General features: G+C 33.5%; 1 protein-coding gene across 1 annotated transcript in view; it reads left to right on the top strand.

The window, feature by feature from the left end:
- Positions 1-5,090: 5,090 nt before the first annotated feature.
- SLC2A4_1 (Solute carrier 2, facilitated glucose transporter member 4) overlaps positions 5,091-15,089 on the top strand; it is a 58,441-nt gene continuing 48,442 nt past the window's right edge. The window contains exon 1 of the mRNA XM_051214958.1: positions 5,091-6,105. The gene's annotated coding sequence lies outside the window, so the exon portion shown is untranslated. The remainder of the gene's footprint in view (positions 6,106-15,089) is intronic.

The raw sequence follows: 15,089 nt of genomic DNA, 5'->3' as shown, positions 1-15,089 counted from the left end.
TGAATTCATGTACAGCTTCTTGTTCAACAATCGATTACTTACGTATGAAATGTTTGGAAAAAAGCCTATGTGAGGTTAAATGGTTGCTATTGCCAAAAGATCCTAAATGAGACTATAATTTATGGACGACCTATAATCAGCGCTAAAATGACCTTGGAATGTTCACCTACTTACTAGGGTTAGATGAGGGTTGTAGATCAGTATGAGGAATTAGGATTATGATTTACAGCTGAATGTTAGGGTTAAAAATTGAATTTGATTTTTTTTCACCACATCAGCTATAATACTAAAATGATATTTAACCAAATGAGTGAATGAATGTCGCTCCAAAATTCAAGACCTGCTATCTCGAATATGATTGTTCGTCCATAAATCATAGTCTCGTCGAATCTGATAACTGTATTTATGTATTGGAACTTGGAAACTGTGAGATGCTGAATAATTTTTGTGATAAGATAAAGATTTCTGTTAAGGTATGTGTAATTATTATGCAATCATGTACGTTAGTGAATACAATATTCATAAAATAATAGTTTTGACTTCATTATAGAGAATATGACGAAAATATGCAGTTTCAAATGAAAAGAAATAATATAAATCACCTAGACTTCAAACAGGTGGTAATTTTCTGCAGTAGATAGAATTTATGTTATAGAAAATTAGGCTGAGATTGAAACATCACGTAGTTATGTATTTGTTATCATTTCTGAAATTAGTGTATAATATGATTGTATGTGACCGTCTTACACAGTAAGTTGTAAGTATTTGTGCTATGAATTGCAATTTTTGGTCAATCTTCAAAATTTCTTTTACCTTAATAACTCTATCGGTTTGTAATACATTGATCACTTGATTATCTTTAACATGTATCCTATTCAGCGAAAGAAGTACCATCATAACAAGTAAAAGATTGATTACAATTAGAAACTGAGAATCACAGTTCTGTAACTTGTATTTTCGTTTAACAATCAATTTCACTATTGAATAATGTAAATTTATTTTTCAACTAAATACACCATTTAAACGATTAGATTTCGATTGATGTAAAATTACACTTTTCGTTTTCTTGTCATATTCAGTTGATTATTTGTATCAATGTTATTATAACCTCTAGCTGTCAAATGATAGAATAAACATACGTTAATCTACCAATCATTCAGTACTTACTAGATTCAAAGGCAATTTTGATCGCAAACTAATATAAACTGAAAAAATACTAAAAATTTCGAAGCACTAAAGTAAATATTTTGCCTGGACAAAATGCCTTCTAGATATCGATTACATAGGATCAAACCTATGATCTTTGATAATAGTGCTGTGCACGAAATATTCAACCAGTAAGTTAACATCTAGTGTTTTACATTTACAACTTCGGTTAACTTGGGTTATCTTTGTTTAGTACTATTAACATTGCTTGTAACTTGGTTAACACTTTTTAATTCAAAGCCTCTAATTAGAATTGCATGAAGTTTAGTTACACTTAAAAATAATTTAGATTATTTCATAGAGAAATTTATTGTTCTGAAGATGATTTCCATTACGAACTAATATGAAATGAAGAGAAAAACGCTAAAAATCAAGAAACATAGAAGAATTATTTACTTTTACTTGTGTAAAATTCATTATTGTCAAGCTTACCAGCTTAATTTTAAGACTTACGTAAGAAAAACTGGCTCCAATAAAAGTCATAAGGATAAAATAAAAAAATTATTGATCAGTCTTTTTTCTTCAATTGGAAACCAATTCAAATGTCGATTTGTGATAGAAACGTCGTACCTTATAGAATAAACTTTAAATTTAACTTAACTAATGAGTAAACTGACAAATAATTTCTGTCTCAACTTTGAATGATCCTGTTGGAGAATTTTATGTAGCCTTCAATTCATACAATTAGACATTATAATAATCCTAATGTTTTAGTCATGTATTGAGCTTTTTTGTCAAACAAAAAAATGTAGAAATATGAAATATTTCTTTACTGAAAACATAACAAATCATTCTTACAAATCGCAATCAAATAACTATCAATTTAATAAAGAAATAAGACGAAGGCTAACATGGATGGTCATATAGCAACTATCTACAATCAATTTTGATTATGGTTAATTAATTTACTTAACAACCAATGTTATCAGAACATCGTCTATTTCTTCGTAATGCTACGAACACTAGATTATAATGACAGAATCTAACTAAAATGTTGATTGCTTCAATATCACTCGATGATTCATTCTCCTCCCCAAATATATACTTACTCGAATCTTATTAATAATCTTTACTTTACCTTGCTGCGTTCTTATGAAATTTGACGATAAATTTGCCTAATTAATTGCTCGTATATACTTATCCGGCTCTCTGCTTTAGATTTGCCTCATGTGCTTATAGCTTTGTGATCTACTCTACCGGCTAATAAACTGTAGTTACCTCTTCTATTAGCCTTCTGGTTTCAAACACTATTGAGACTTATTGAATGACGGTTATCGAGGGGATTGATTAACGAAGCAAATCCACTACAGTCACGTAGTCGTATTTACATTTTCATAAATCTGTCAATTAACTACAACAACAGTAATAAAATTAATTTATTCAGATTAAATCAAGAATAAATTATCAGAGAATTATGATTTAAATTTTTTTCCATGAAAAATATGAAACATTTTTTATCTTAAATCTTATGATTTGTCAATCAAACTTAATATGTTAATTTAACTGCTCTTTCCGATCGTTATCATTCTAATATGGATTTTATTATAAAGAAATATCTCACTATGTTGTTGTCTCTCGCGTGAATACTTAACCTCTAGACCACTAAGCCGGCATTCGACTGTGTTGATGTATAACGTCAACCAGCATGCGGGATCATGGATACGCAATGACTGCTGAGAAGTCCCATACTAGGGACGAAACGGCTGTTCAGTGCTTTCAAGTTTTCAGTGTTATTCTAGTTTAAATCGACTCAAGAATTCAACTAATAAAATATTCTGAAGTAATAGACATTCAAATAACACTATAGAAAACATAGAGTATTGAAGTGATAATCATCAAAATTGATAGAACATATTCTGTAATCATTGTAGATGGTTTGTATAAGTTTTGAGAATTAGGCTAGTGAAAAACACAGATGATTGAAAAAGGTCATTTTGTTGTGGATAAAGTAATCATTAACTTGGCAAAGATTGCTTAACAGATAAATAGAATAAAATAATAATTACAGGTGACTTTTATTAACAGTATGAAATTACCAGGGCAATGTGTGGTGTTTTACACACATAAGTTCGGTTTGAGTTTTTATTTACGACTATTTCAACGGGACTGGATTATTATATCTGCTGGTAATTTTGAAGTATCGACAAAAATCAGTAATATGCCCATTATTGCTTCGTTTAAAATTGTTTTATTTTTTTAAATCTCAAATTCTTTGGAACGTCCTTGGAAATGAAAACATGTACTCTTTTTTCTATTCTTCCTATGTATTCAGTGGTCTTGACTGATAACTGAAAGATTTGGAATATCTAGTTATAAATTACATAATATCATGTAAGAGAATTGACAAAAATCTCGATAGCAAGTTGAACGGTAATATCATTTATGTAAGTAAAACTGGAATGTTACAGTTCTACAATAACAAAAATGTTAACAGAAATTTTCATAGAAAGATATCGATAAAAGGCATAAGCAACTCACTCTGATACTCTCAGGGCAAGATTATGATGGTCAGGGTTAAGAAAGTGGTTTTGCAAAGACTATGTTTGTTAAGATTGATGTTGGTGACTATGTAAATGAGGTAAGTGTAGATTATCCAGTATATTTGGAAGGATCTCGTGGATGATTTGTAATGTATAGTATTTACAACGACTTGCTGTCGCGTACCAACTAAATGAACAATTATTATTATTATTATTACCAACGGTGCATGTTTCCTAATTAGTTTGATGCAGCCCACAGGACGCCCTAAAACTAAGGTTTATGCCAATCGGTACTTTTAAGGATGGTATAACTGCAGTTGTTAGCGAACTGATGTTTCGCCTGTTGGTCAGACTTAAACCATCCGGTGTTACAGTCAGAAAGGTTATGACTGATCTGGTCTGATATCAAGTGAGTATCTGTAAGACAGATATATGAATTGGTAAGTTGCTGAGTAACGATCAGTGTCGTATTCACAAATTTACGATTTTCCGATTCAAAATGTCCGCTTTGCAGACCATGATCTAGCATATGATGTATACAAAGTGGTATGTTTTGACTTTTTGAGGGGGTTTAGTTGAATTAAACGTTTGGAATAACTATATGAATAATTTTAGATATAGTGTGCAATTGCATGGACAGTTTTTACTGTTTTAGTTTTTGTATTAACTTTATACTGATAGCTGTTTCCAGTTCATTCAATTTACTCGTTTCTTAAACTATGAATATGGAGGTACCAATAATAAATCATATTAATAATGTATTTTAATGAGCATGTTCATCGTTTAGGCAACAGGAGAGCTCTATATAGCACTGTTCAGAATATAATTTACATATAGTATTATGATAAATTGCAATTAATGTTACATAATATTTGATATGACTGGAAGAAACTTGGTTTTCCTGGTTGTCACAAGTTTTACTACAAGTCTTGTTACGCCGAAATCTGTATTTCAGTTCGAAATTATTGATTGCCTAACTCCATCCGATTTAAAAGTAAGCTAAAGGATAAAATTATTTATTCTGACTAGCGCTTTTTAGCAAGGTTATTTTCTACGAGATGGGGTTGTTGACCCGATGCCCAACCCTCCTTCTTTATCCTGCTTTGGACCGGTTGTAACCCTAGAAGAGCTACAGGAAGACAACATACCAGTTGAAGCCTTGAAATCATACAGAGAAACAACTGCAAACATGCTCCACGTTCTATTCAGGAAGATTTGAGAGGATATCAAGTGTCACCGACACACTGCAAAAAGGATATCTTATCAAGATACCGAAGAAATGGAATTTGAGCAAGTTTGAAAACTCGGCTACAGAGGCATCGACTACTATCGGTACCAGGAAATGTTTACAGCAGAGTGTTGTTGAACAGGATGAAAGATTCAGTAGATGCTCAGCTTTGAGATCAACAGACTGGATTTTGTAAGGATTGATCGTGCACAGACCAAATCACGATACTACAGATCATTGTTGAACAATCAATTGAATGGAATTAGTTACGATACATCAACTTCATTAATTATGCAAAAGTTTTTGACAGTATGGATACGAGAATCTGATGGAACCTTCTTTGATACCGTGAAGTATCTGGGAAGATCATCAACATCATACGGAATTCTCATGATGGACTACACTGTAAAGTTGTGCTTGAATGACAGCTCATAGATGCGTTCTAAGTAAATATCAGATCAGACAAGTTTGATTACTCTCCCTCTTTCTCTTTCTTCCAGTGGTCGGCTGGATTATGAAGACCTCAATACCCGAGGCGAAGCACAGGATACAATGGACCGATTGGATGCAACTAGACGAGTTGGACTTCGTAGGTGACCTAGCAATTTATCCCATACACACGAACAAATGCGGGTCAAGACAAGCAGTACATCAGAAGCCTCTACATCAGTAGGCTTCAACATATACAAGGGAAAAACCAAAACTCTCAAATACAGCACAGAGAACACCAACCAAACCACACTTGATGGACAAATTCTGAAAGATGTGGAATCTTTCACGTACCTGTTGGTGAAACTTTGAGAACTACCATAACCATCATGTACAAGTATTTGTAAATAACTGTCTACGTAAGATACTCGGTGTCTGTTGTTCGGATACCATCAGCAACAGTCTACTGTGAGAGAGAACAAACCAACTTTCAGCTGAAGAGGAATTTAGGAAAATGAGTTGGATGTGGATAGGACATACATTGCGGAAATCACTAAACTGCATCACGAAGCATGCACTAACTTGGAATCCTAAAGGAAAACGGAAAAGAAGGGCAACAAACACATTGCATCGAGAATTGGAAGCATACATGGAAAAAATGAGTAGTAAGTGGAAAAAACTGGAAAGGATTGTCCAGAGAAAGGTTGGATGGAGAACCCTAGTGGATGACTTATTCTGTTCTACTAAGGATAACAGGCATAAGTAAGTTAGTAATTAAGTTGAGTTGAAAATGTCAGAATCAAATTACTACATCTAAGGTAGAATAATATTTTTAGGCGAAAATCAAACACACAAATAAATGTACTATTATTGTAGAACATGATGTTATGCAGAAAACGTCATCAGAACTGGTTAACTCTACTGCACAAAATAACACCCATTAATGTTATTCTCCTATCATTCATTTACTATTCATTTAGATAAATAATAGTAAAAAAAAGCAATTAAATATTCAATAGTTGAATTCGTGAGTCAATTAAAGCTAGACCACCATGGAAAATCTGGAAGTACTGGATGGCCGTTTCATTGTAGTATAGGACTTCTCCGTTGGATGCTAGCTCAAGAATCTGGAGGTTAAATGTCCGTATGCGAGACTGAAGGTCCTGAGCTCGAATCTCACGAAGCGAGATCGTGGATGCGCACTGCTGAGCAGTCTCATACTAAAACGAAACGGTCCTCCAGTACTTTCAGGTTTCTCATGATGGTCTAGCTTTAATTGACTCATGAATTCAACTATTAAATTACTAAAATCTCCACAGACCTCCCCTTCTGTTAATCATTAACTATTCATATTACAATGATCAATTTCAATTCTAATTCATTTACTTTATTCAGAGTAAATAAGTAATATTTTCTAGATCTAGAAAAATGGGTGTGTCTTAACCATGAATTTAATAATAATGATAATAATAATAATAATTTATTGTATCTAGATGAATATCAATGCTGACTATTTGTCAGCATTAAGGTCATTCACTAAAAAAAAAGAAAAGAAACCTTATTTCAGCAATATTCAGTTAAAATTATTTGTTTTACTTATCTATTTACACTTGATATAAATAAATACATTAAACGATTAATCATTGAATACTTCTATTGTTACGTTATTAATTGTTGATATATGGATATATATTTCATCCATCATAATTATTTAATGTTTCATACAATATATATCTATATGTCATTAACAAAATAGGCAATCTTTACTTGAGCAAACAATTCGTATACTTGTATACTAACCCCTACTTTATTTGTTTTACACTATGTATCATTTTAAATACGATTAGTTTTATTGTCTTTTGTTCGAGTTTTTGGATGTATACTGTAAACACATACCTACTTACCTACCTACCTACCTACCTACCTACCTACCTACCTATCTATCTATCTATCTATCTATCTATCTATCTATCTACCTACCTACCTACCTACCTACCTACCTACCTACCTACATACATACATACATACATACATACATACATACATACATACACACACAACGTAAAAGTAATTCTTTTCTATTGTTTTTTTCGTTTTTAAACATATTTCGGTTGTTTGCTCGTAAAGAAAGGAATGTGATAATTTATCTCTTTGTATAATACATATTTTAAGTAGTTATTTCTTTAAAATGAAAAAAAACACATCAAATTTAATCATTGAATGTTGTTGGGTTCAAAGAAAAAAATTTTTTTTCTTAAAAAGAGATTTATATTTTTATATTCTAGTAGTTACATTCAAACCGTATTTGAATTGAATATGCAAAAATGCGAAAAAAGTACTCAAACGTATTCAATAAATCATGATAACAAAAATGTGTAGTTATGTAATGTAACAATTTAACAATACAATATACAATTTTAAATGGAATAGTTATTTATGTTTTTAAATACTTAAACATTGGTACAAAGAAGCACCAAATATATATGAGCCATACTTCATCATTTGATTTGTGTGAGGGCTGGGATGATGTCCAAACGCCCGAACCGAACCAGAGGTTTAATCTAAAAGGTAGTGGAGCAACATTAAGAGATTCAGTCACATGGCAGCTGGTGACTAACAATAAGTTCACAGGTCATTTGTTCTTTTAGGATCCTGAAATTCATTTGTACTCTTGGTTTGGAATCAGGATTTTCCAACTCCCGTAGATGGATCATCCATATCCAATAACTCATTTGAAGCTCCAAACATTCTCTTTCCATCTTCTCAATTTTGTAAACAACATCCCCACCATGAAAAGGTAGTGAGTAGGACTTTCCCGGTAGTGGCTATATACGTGTGGCTATGTGAGAGCATTTCAAGGGGAAGAGTGGATATTCCCCACCCTCGGTCATACCAGGGCATTTGGAATAACCAAAATGCATACTTTTTCATGATCTTAAACTTCTCTGGAACTTTTACTCCAACTAGTCAGTCGTTAATTATCATTTAGAAGTCATTATTTTACCTTTTCAACTTAATCATATTTGAGAACAGTACAAATGAATAATCATATATCATGAATTTTCTCTTAGTGTTATAAACTATTAACACTTCCAAATCACTTTGATTTTTCGAAGTTTCATACATTTTATGATGTAATATATGAATTTCAATTTTATATTGGGAAAACGTAAAGCCTAATTTGAAATGTATTATGACATTGTACATGAAAAGCTGTGATATAGTTTTCTATCCACTGAACGTTTAAAGTGTAGGTCATCGCTTAAAAAAACGAATGGATTTCTTCTAATTTGATAAAAAGTACATCATTACTAAGTCTTTTTAAAAAAAATATTCTAATGTTAAAAGAAGAATATAACTGAGAGACTGAAGTAATGTCTGATCTCTTTAAAAATTAGCGATTTGGCATCAATTTATAGATAGACTTTTGATTAATGACAAACTAACATAGATCGTTCTATCACAATAGGAAATAAAGATTTCCGAAATTTATCTGATTCTAGTATAGACAGTCTTTCTACAAAACTAATCACTTTTAAATTCATGACTAGATGATAAGTGGTATATTTCTTAAGTTAAAACACTGTAAGTTTGTGTAATCACCTTTAAAAATTTACTCGGGATGATTTGACAATTTAGGCTACAATGAGATGAATAACCAGGGTTTATAAAAACTGTTTCATGATAAATGAATTTGAAGTTAGGCATTAAGATCGTTGGATGCCAGTCAGCTCAGTGATCTAGCGGTTAAGCGTTCGCGCACGACACCGTTAGGTCCTGGGTTTAAATATCGCGGGGCGGGGTTTGAGTACGCACTGCTAAAGAGCCCCGCAATAGGACGAAACGGCTGTCCGATATTTCCAGGTTTTATGGTGGTGACTCATGAATTTAATTATTAAACTATGAAAAAATATCTTGTTAACTGAAAATACGCATTTTATATAATAGAATAGAATATATATTATAACCATCAGTTATTCATTATTGTTTGTCAGTAGAATAAATAATAATGAGTTCTCATGAATCCTTCAAAACCAGATGAATTTCATATACGTTTTCTATAATTTGTTAGTCGTGAATTAAGTCAGTAAATCTTACCCTCTAGTATTACTATTCTATGCAACTGAATTTGTGCGAGAAAATGAGGGGTGTGTGAATTATTGAGGATTAAGATAGTCTACACAATAGTGCTTTAATTTTTCACTAGTATCCAAAGTCTAGAAGAATTCGCAAACTTTTAGTGATAATTCATGACTGAGGGTCTCAAGCCATGTCTGATGTGAAACATGTATCACAGATGGTAATCAAGAATGTTCACTAATTTCTTGAAGTTGGAAAAGCTAATTATTGGAGATCAACTCAGTGGTCATATGTTTATAGTCATGAATAATTGTCTTTGATTCATTCTCTAGCAAAGTTACTGATTAAAAAAACCCGATAAGGATTAAATTAGTATGAAACAACTATCTAGTGCATTATTGTTTTCAACTGTAATTTGACCAAAGATATTTAATGATGTAAAGTATCATTAAATTACAGAAACTTAATAATATACGTAAAGAATTTCTGAACAATATAATCTCATCTCCTTATTCTTTTGAATTCAAGACTTTAAGAACTGAATTCATAACAAAGTAAATAAATAAAAAGAATCCATCTGTTCAGTTAAGTAAACACTCTTTTCTAATATATATCTGTACCAACGGATTCAACATGATTAGGTAAACAATCGGAAACATGTGAACAACTTTATTTTTAGAATACGAATGCCTAGATATATCGGTTTATTCAGAAAGTCTATTGTTACGCTTGTACCATAATTTTCTTTTAAACAATAATCTCTTACAATTTTACATGTTTATATCATGAATTCATATATAATACTCATGAATTGTTTACATCCAAGTATAAAGATCATATAAAGGTTATTCTTTAAATATATGTATATGTCTCTTTTTTACATTTTACATTTCAAACTTCAAAGCTATTCAAACCAATGCTGACACAAATAATTCATGCTAGGCATTAATCTCTTTCTTTTATGAACTGACATGGAATTTTGGATGTTTATAAACAAAACAAGAAAATCGGTGAAATTGTAAAACAATTTTTAAAAAGAGACATTGTTTCTGCACAGTTGTACAAAACTTGCAAGACAATAATGGGTTTATGTTAGAGAAATGAAAAAAAGCTACTAGGTAACATTTGATTGAAATCATGAACCGATTGATGTTAGACCACCATTGAAAACCTGGAAGCACTGGACGGCCGTTTCGTCCTATTGTGGGACTCCCCAGCAGTGCGTACCCACTATCCCGCTCGCGGGATTTGAACCCAAAGCCGAACATCAATCGGTTCATGATTTCAATCAAAAGCCTAACAATGTCTACAACCACTAAACTGATAATTATCATGTGCTCACTAGTGACTAGCTTTGTGAGAAAATTCTCGGAGTTCTGGTGAGAAGTCGTGACCAGTAAGGCTAATCCGTGTCGGGTAGAAACAGGTGTCTACCTCAGTACAACAGAAAATGGTCGCGCAACTTCGTGGAATGGTTGACGTTAGACATTATCACAATTGGTTGCCGGCTCAGTGGTCCAGTAGGTTAAGCGTTTGCGTACGAGACTGAAGGCCCTGGGTTCAAACCCCGCCAGCGGGATCGTGGATGCGCGCTGCTGAGGAGTCCCACATTAGGACGAAACGGCCGTCCTGTGCTTCCCGATTTTCAGTTGTAGTCTAACATCAATCGGTTCATGATTTCCATCAAAAGCTTAACAATCTCCACAACCACTAAACTGATACTAGATAACAATTGAATCAATAATCAGACATAGAACACGAAACATTCTCTTTGACAACTAATTTCATTAACTGCTGGTGGGAAACCAATCAAAATCAATATTCAACTGTAATCATTAACATTAGTCTTGCTAAAAGAATTATGATTCATGGCTTCTATAAGTAAAATGAGATATAACTAGATGGTATCTTTTGTTGACTTAACAGTTATCTCTGATGGTCTGGTCTAAATGCTAATGTAACACTAAAAGTTTATACAAAATTCCATGTGATGAGAATCTTAAAAATTTTTCTGTAATCATATCAATAAATTTGTGTGTATTCTCGGTGCCAATACAAAAAGCTGTAAATGATCAGCTTCTGGTGGAATGTAAATATAAATGAGCTAACTGTCTTGATGTTGCCTTTCAATTACATGTTTTCAGTTCACTCATAACTGTACTCTCTAAAGGATGTAAAAAGGTCAACAGGTAATTTGGAATCTCAAATATCAACAACAAGAATTTAAAAGCCTATACTAATAAATTCATGTTCACTGGAAACGTTAGCTGCCAAGTGACCTTATGTATATATATCATTTATTCTGTCAAATAATACTGTAATTAATGTGGAAAGCTTCTGAAAACTATGTTCATAAGATGAACATATTTTATAATATAGTGAATAGAATGGTATTTGAGAGTAAACGTTTCCAACAATTAGTGGTACCAAATGAAAATGAATATGCGTCTAGAAACGGTTAATACAGTGAGTTTTGGAAAGTAATAAGTAATGGAATTGATTATTTAATTGTTACTGATATTAATAAATCACCCTAAAGAGTATACATATATGTATGAGTAATAAAATTATCATATTTAAAAAGTGATAAATACGACTTTCTAAAAAGTGTCGTAGAGTACAATTCATTGTTGAAATATGACAAACCATTATAAGAGGAACAAGCTAAAATTCGTTAAGGAAGGACCATTTGAAATATTATTTGCAAAATTTAATTCAATTCAAAGAGCGGCCTGCTTGAGCATCTGGGCTACCTGTTCCTGCCATCTAGATATTTCAACAAGTTATCTATTTTTGTTTGTTTTAATATATCATTATGTTTATTAATCGCATAACCTATTCTGCTGCGTTTCTGAAAAGTGTACAACCTTTCGTTGTCAAAGTTACAAAAAACTCAATAAGAGACAATGTGGTTTCTGGCAATATACAGTGAAAAGAATGCACATTATTCAGATGTTCATTTACTGAACTGCTAACATCTAACTGGCAATCACTCAATATTTATCGCCAGGACCAACCAAGAAGAACGAAACGGAAACTTGTTGAAATACTTTGTGCTGAAAATTCTATATTGTACCAAAAATATAATATTGAATAAAGCTAATAATAATAATAATAACAATTTTAGGTCAAAATGAATACTGAATTACGTGTAGTTTCAACATAAATAATATTTTGAGCAGAAAGGAAAACGTAATTCAATATTTACCCTAAGATCTATGTCAATCAAAATGAACCTGTCAGTTAGTTTGTTAAATAATAGACTATTTTGTTTTCATTTAACTCAATTATTTCACAGCGTTCGTTAGATAATAATGAAGACGTGTTATAACTACTATAGACTGTAAATGGTTATTATTTCATAAATATTACGACATGTGATTGTTGAATGATGAATCATTAGTATGGAAACGTTTATAGTAACATACATAAATGTTATTTAACTAGAGAAAATGAGAATTATGGTCTATTAAGATACATTTGATGTGTACACGTATTACCAATTGCACAAAGATTGCAAAACTTCTGACTTTTTGACTAAGATAATTAACATATTTATTTTGTAGTGATGAGCATGAAATGATTTTATTCAAATAATCACTTTAAACCAAGAAGCATTAAAAACCTGTTTTGTTCTAGTATGGAACTTCTCAGAAATGACCATTCACGACTTCATCATCAGGGATTAAAGCCGAAACCTATTATCTCGCTGTCGAACACTTAATCTTTAGACCATTAAGCATGCATCCAACACTCTAGATGAATTCCACTGGTCACACTTTCGGATGAGAACACCAGAGTTACGTTTTAGAGTTAATCGCTAGCGACTTACTTACTTACTTACACCTGTTACTCCTCGTGAAGGAGCATAGGTCGCTCACCAGCATTCTCCATCCAACCCTGTCCTGGGCAATCCTTTCCAGCTCCTTCCAGTTGTAATTCATCCTTTCCATATCTGCTTCTATTATCCGACGTAATGTGTTCTTTGGCCTTCCTCTTTTCCGCTTCCCTTCAGGATTCCAAGTTAGAGCTTGCCTCGTGATGCAGTTTGACGATTTGCGTAATGTATGTCCTATCCATTTCCATCGTCTTTTCCTAATTTCCTCTTCAGCTGGAAGTTGGTTTGTTCTCTCCCACAGGAGGCTATTGCTGATGGTATCCGGCCAATGGATGTTGAGTATCTTGCGTAGACAGCTATTTATAAATACTTGTACTTTCTTGATTGTGGTTGTTGTAGTTCTCCAAGTTTCAGCTCCATACAGTAGAATTGCCTTGACGTTCGTATTGAAGATTCTCACTTTGATATTGGTTGAAAGTTGTTTTGAGTTCCATATGTTCTTCAATTGTAGGAATGCGGCCCTTGCTTTGCCAATCCTCGCCTTTACGTCTGCATCTGAACCTCCATGTCTATCGACGATGCTTCCCAGATATGTGAAGGATTCTACATCTTCCAGAGTTTCGCCATCAAGGGTGATTGGATTGCTGTTCTCCGCTTTGAATTTGAGGACCTTGGTTTTCCCTTTGTGTATGCTGAGGCCTACTGATGCAGAGACTGCTGCTACATTGGCTGTCTTTATCTGAATCTGTTCACGTGTACGTGATAGGAGGGCTAGGTCATCTGCGAAGTCCAGATCGTCTAATTGGTTCTGAGCTGTCCATTGTATTCCGTGTTTTCCTTCAGATGTCGAGGTCTTCATAATCCAGTCGACCACCAGAAGAAAGAGGAAGGGAGAGAGTAAACAGCCTTGTCTGACTCCGGTCCTTACTTGGAATGCATCTGTCAGCTGTCCTCCATGCACTACTTTGCACTTTAGTCCGTCGTATGAGTTCCGGATAATATTGACAATCTTCTCACGAACTCCGTAGTGTCGAAGAAGTTTCCATAATGTCCTCCTATCTACACTGTCGAATGCCTTTTCATAATCAATGAAGTTGATGTATAGTGACGAGTTCCACTCAACTGATTGTTCGACGATGATCCGTAGTGTTGCAATTTGGTCTGTGCACGACCGATCCTTTCGGAATCCAGCTTGTTGATCTCGAAGTTGGGCATCTACTGCATCCTTCATCCGGTTCAGCAACACCCTGCTGAAGACTTTCCCTGGTATTGACAGTAGTGTAATGCCTCTGTAGTTTTCACATTTGCTCAGATCTCCTTTCTTTGGAATCTTGATGAGGTGTCCTTCTTTCCAGTCCATTGGCACTTGTTCCTCCTCCCAAATCTTTTTGAATAGAGGGTAAAGCATGCTTGTGGTTACTTCGACGTCTGATTTCAGTGCTTCAGCTGGTATGTTGTCGGGTCCTGCTGCTTTCCCGTTCTTGATTTGTCTGACGGCCATTCTAATTTCTTCCGTCGTTGGTGGGTTAACATCTATAGGAAGATCTGTGTGTGCTGCTTCGATGTTCGGTGGATTCATTGGAGCCGGCCTATTCAGGAGTTCCTCGAAGTATTCTACCCATCTGTTTCGCTGTTGTTGAATTTCAGTGATTGGCTTGCCTTCTTTGTCTTTGACCGGCCTCTCTGGTTTACTGTATTTCCCTGATAGTTTCTTTGTTGTATCGTAGAGCTGTTTCATATTTCCTTCTCTAGCAGCTTTTTCTACCGTCGTTGCTAATTCTTCCACGTATTTCTTCCTGTCGGCTCTAATGCTCCTCTTCACTTGCTT

Source organism: Schistosoma haematobium, chromosome 2 (assembly GCF_000699445.3).
Source record: "Schistosoma haematobium chromosome 2, whole genome shotgun sequence".
NCBI classification, from domain to species: domain Eukaryota; kingdom Metazoa; phylum Platyhelminthes; class Trematoda; order Strigeidida; family Schistosomatidae; genus Schistosoma; species Schistosoma haematobium.
This window is presented reverse-complemented; position numbering and strand designations above follow the sequence as displayed.